This window comes from Crocodylus porosus, unplaced genomic scaffold (genome assembly GCF_001723895.1).
Source record: "Crocodylus porosus isolate Cpor-Errol unplaced genomic scaffold, CroPor_comp1, whole genome shotgun sequence".
Classification (NCBI taxonomy): domain Eukaryota; kingdom Metazoa; phylum Chordata; order Crocodylia; family Crocodylidae; genus Crocodylus; species Crocodylus porosus.
The window spans coordinates 926,982-932,190 of record NW_017728938.1 but is presented as its reverse complement, the minus strand read 5'-3'; positions in this window follow the sequence as shown (position 1 = coordinate 932,190).

The following is a 5,209-nucleotide window of genomic DNA, read 5'->3' as shown; positions in this document are numbered from 1 at the left end:
TGCCCCCCACCCAAAGCCCCTGCCCCCCAGCCTGGGCTCTGTAGCTGTCAGCAGCTACCCAGAACCTGGGCCAGCTGCAAACATCTACCTCTCTGCCCCAGCCCCAGCTGCCTCCCAGACTCAGCCCCAGCCCCAAGGCTCCAGAGAGGCAGCACATACTGGCGGTGCTCCCTGCTGTGCTACCCTTGCTGCTTCTGCAAAGCAGCGTTAAAACCCGGTGCGGCAGGGCACAGCAGGGGGCACAGAAAGCTTCCTGCTCCCAGCTGCCTGCTGCCCTGCCACATTTCCCTTGTGTGCACAGGAGCAGCGTGGGCAGCAGTACAGGGTTGTGCCCCTCACTGCTGCCCGCGTCTGCAGGGAAGTGTGGCAGGGCAGCAGGGAGCTCGGAGCAGGCAGCTTTCTGCGCCCCGCTCTGTGCCATGCTGGGTTCCAATGCTGCTTTGCAGAAGTGGTGAGGACAACACAGCAGGGAGTATTGCCAGTAAGTGCTGCCTCCCCGGAGCCCAGGGTCAGGTCTGGGAGGCAGCTGGGACCAGGGTCTGGAGAGGCAGCAAATGTTTGCAGCTGGCCCAGGTTCTGAGTAGTTGCTGATGGCCATGGAGCCCAGGCTACTTGCAGCAGGGCTTCCATGGAAGCAGCCCGGGGTCCGTGGCTGTCAGCAGCTACCCAGAACTGGGGCTGGCTGCAGCCAGGAGGCTACAATCAGCTGCTGCCCTCCTGCCCCACCCCAGCTGTCTCCCAGCCCTGGGCTCCAGGAAGGCAGCAGGTACCAGCACTGTGCCCGTTGGGGCCAGGGCCAGGGAGGCAGCAGCTGTTTGTAGCCTACCAGCTGCAGCCGGTCCTGACTCTGGGTAGCTGCTGCTAGCCACAGAGCCTGGGCTGCTCCCAGCAGGGCTTGCAACATCCCAGGAGCAGCCTGGTGTCCCGCCTGGCAGCAGCTACCCCAGAGGCAGGAAATTATTTCGGATAGAGGGCTGCTGACCCAGTTTTTGCAAGTTGTCAAGGGTAGCCCCACCCCCTGGTCATCATCTTGGGACCAATGTCCCAGTGTCTTGGGGCCAGCGCTGGCGGGGCCCAGAGCAGGATGCAGGCTGGCAGGGGTCTGTGGAGCCAGGTTGCACTTCACCGGCAGGGAGAGGGGGGAGCTGGCCCGGCTCCATAGAGCCCCCGCCAGCCGGGACCCCTGTACTCCTGCCACCCTGCTCTGGGCACCACCGGTGCTGGCCCTGGGACACTGGTGTGAGCCCCATGCACCCGCTCACTCCTAGTGCCCCCTCAGCCCTGTGGTACAGGCTGGGGGCAGCATGCAGCCCCGATCCCCTGCTCCCTGCCACTCCTGTCCTGAGCAGGCACAGGCAGCCCCATGCGGGCTATGAGTGGCTGCAGCGCAGGGCACAAGGTACAGGGTGGGCGAGGGGGCCTTTTTCCCATGCTCAGCACCAGCTTGTAACCCACCCCCGCTGCCAGCCTGGGCTCTGTGCTAGCTCCAGGCTTGCACATCGGGGCTACGCATGGCAGCAGCAGCTGTGGATGACACGCTTGCTGCGCCAGCTAGCATTTGCCACCACCGCCTCTGGGCTGCCCAGTGCACGAGCTCTGGGCGGGTAGCAGTAGCAAACAGTGCCTGGCATGGCAAGTGGGGGGCCACAGCTGCTGCTGCCATGGCAGAGCTCCAACGGGTGAGCCTGGAGCCAGCACGGGACCCAGGCTGGTAGTGGGGGCGGGTTACAAGCTGGTGCTGAACACAGAAAAAGCAGCCCTTCACCTGCCCCGTGCCCAGCAGTCCCGTGCTGCAGCCACTCGCAGCCCATGTGGGGCTATGAATGGCTACAACAGGGAGCACCAGCCACAGGATGGGGGAGGGGATGCTTTTCCCCAGGCTCCTTCCCTGCTGTCCACCTGCCCCCTTACCTGAGTTACTGTGTGCCAGTGCAGCCACATGGTCCCAGGCCAGAAGCCCCTGTTGGGGCTTCCAGCTGCGGGAGTGGGGCTAGGAGGGCCCTGCTGTTGCGGGAGCCTGCTGGGCTTCCCCTGGGTCCTACTGCCCCTGGTTCCTGTCATTTTTTATAGGAACCAAAGACAGATAAATATTAATTTTCTAAATTTTTTTAAGGGCCCCGTGGGCCGGATAGAATGGCCTTGCCGACCGGATACAGCCTGCGGGCTGGATTTTGCCCACCCATATTTTTTTTAATGTCTAGCAGAGTGATGAATTTCTGTTCCCAGGCCCATCTTCTGGAAGTATTTTGTAGATTTCCTTTAAAGACAAGAATTTTTAGAATAAGAAAAGTGGTGGTGGTTATATGAAAAATGTCTTCCTACCTATGTTTGTATGTCTCTGTTCTTTATCTGTTCCCTATGATTGCTCATTCTGGTGCATAGTTTCTATCTAGTTTCTCATGTAATTTCCATGAAGCCTTTGGTGCATTGGATGAGGCAGGGTTGTGTCCCCTTTGGTGTCTGTTGATCAACAGTCTATTGATTATTTTAACAATAAATGCAAAATATCTGCATTGCCACCACAATCAAGACCCTCCACAATGAAACCACTAAAAATCTATAGACCATACACATATCTGTCCCAGAATGTGGTTCAATGTATTGAATGCCTCATGGAAATTATGGTGTGTGGGTGAAACTAAATAGAAACTATGCACCAGAGTGGTCTATTTGCTATTAAGCTGAAAGTTTATCTGCTTCTCCTTGGGTGCATCTACACAAGATGCCTAATGTGCAGTAGCCTAATAACTGCGCAGTAGCATGTCACAGCATGGACAGTGCTAATTACACTACTGCTCCATATTATTAGGCTACTGTGCAGTAGCATCACTAAAAAGGGATTTGCAGGTGCTACTGCACAGTAACTGTAGATACCGCACATTTAGTTAGTACTTCATTAAGCAAGTACTAAATTAAATGTGCAGTAACTACTGTGCATTAATAAACATGTAGACACACCCCTTGAGACCCAAGAAAGGGCACTTTGTGCCCAAAAGCTTGTCTATCTTCTCTCCCAGGTATAGAGCTGGTTCAATAAAAGTTACACCAAAAGAACCCTGCCCTCCTTTCTGTAAATAATCTAAGGAAGTATCATATTGCTATCTCTGCCAGCTTTTGCATCATCACCCTAGAACTCAGCTGCTGCTGGTACATCTCCACTGCCTTTTTTTACAAGAACAACAGCAGCCCAAGTGTGAAAGACGATGCAAAGCTATAAGAGAACCTGGGGTCCACTGTTAACTCACTTCCAGTGTCCCCCACCCCAAACTTCTGCCATGGCTCCAGACCTCGCTCTCCACCTTTGCTCCTGCAGACCTCCCACTCTGCTGTGCTGCCACTCAGCTGACAGCACCCAGGTTTGGGACATGCAGGCTCCCAGACAACTAGGACAAGAAGCTGGCCATGCCCCCACCCTCCCCACTGGGGTCCTCTCCAGAAGGGGTTGGCCTCTCCAGGAAAGCGCCCCAGGGCCAGCCTGCTGGTACACCACAGCTACTCCCCAAGCGGGTCCCTACTGTGTGTGCCCTAGGCAATGCATGATGAGCTGTCTGTGCAGGGAGAGGAGTGACTCCACTATGCCCTTCTGCTGCACCTGCACTCATGGTTTGGGAACCTGAGCTACATGGCACGGGGGCAAGCCCAGGCTGCCCCACAACCTCTGCCATCATCTGGAGGGCTACCTGTGGCAGTGCTACATATCTCTACCCCCTGCTACCAAGGAGAACATTGCTGCCATCATCAACACCTTCCTTGGGGTGTGAGAGGCTTGTGCCCATCCATCTGTGGGGGACACAGGCTGCCCAATAAAGTGCTAAGCTGTGTCCCAGCTCTTTGCATGCTGCAGGAAGGGGAACCTGAGGCTGGGGGATTTTCAACAGGGTGGGCAGGGAGAGGCAGCAGGGCAGGAGCTGGGGACTGGGACAGGGGCGGAAACTAGGGCTGGGAAGGCCCTCCGCCCAGATTTATAGATTGTAAGGCCAGAAGGGACCTTGAAAGATCATCAGGTCCAGCCCCCTGCACCAAGCAGGAGAGGTAACTTGGGGGTCAGGTGACAGTCTAGTCTCCTCTTGAAGATTTCCAGGGTAGGTGATTGCACCACCTCTGGAGGGGGCGTATTCCACAGTCTGGGACACCCTGACTGTAAAGAAGTTTTTCCTAATGTTGAGCCTGAATCAGTTTGTGGCCATTACTTCTAGTTTTTCCCTTGGGTGTCCTGGTGAACAGTTGCTCACCGAGCCCTCGTTGTACTCCCCTAGTGTAGCAGTAAGCTGCTACCACGTTCACTCTCACTCTTATTTTCTTCAGGCCGAAGAGTTCCAGATCCCTCAGCCTTTCCTTGCATGGCTTGCTGTATAAGACTCTGATCAGCTAGGTGGGTCTTCTTTGGACTCTCTCAAGCTTGCCCATGTCCTTATTAAAGTGTGCCCAGAACTGGACACAGTACTCCAGCTGCAGTGTCACCAGTGCTGAGTAGAGTGGAAGAATCACCTCCTTGTTTTGCTGGAGATGCATCGATTGATGCATACCAGAGTATTATTTGCCCTACTGGCTACAGTGTCGCACTGCTGGCTCATATTCATACTGTGGTCTGTTATTACCCCCAGGTCCCTTTCATTCATGATGCTAGTCAGTTGGTTCCACCAAGCCTGTAGGTGTCTTGGGGATTGTTCATCCCAAGGTGGAGCACTTTACATTTCTTGATGTTGAACTTCATCAGGTTCCAATTTATCCCACTTGCTAGTCTGTCCATGTCTGCTTGTATCTGCAGCCTATTTTCAAGTGTGACCATGCTTCCCCATAACTTGGTGTCATCCACAAACTTGGCCAGTGATCTCTTCACCCCCACATCCAAATCATTAATAAAGATGTTGAAAAGTACTGGACCAAGCACTGACTCCTGCGGGATGCCATTGCCCACTTCTCACCAGGATGACACAGATCCATTCACTATGACTCTCTGGGTCCTATCCTGCAGCCAGTTTCTCATGCACCTGACTGTCTCAGAGTTAAGCCCCAAATCTTCGAAGTTTCTTGCAAGGACATCGTGGGATACTAGATCAAAGGCCTTTTGGAAGTCAAGGTATACAATGTCAACCTGCTCTCTCATGTCCAGGTGGTGAGTTACCTGGTCATAGAAGATGTGACAAAGCCATGCTGGCTGTCATTCAAAATCTTGCCTTCTGCAAGCTTATCTCGGAAAGACTCCTTG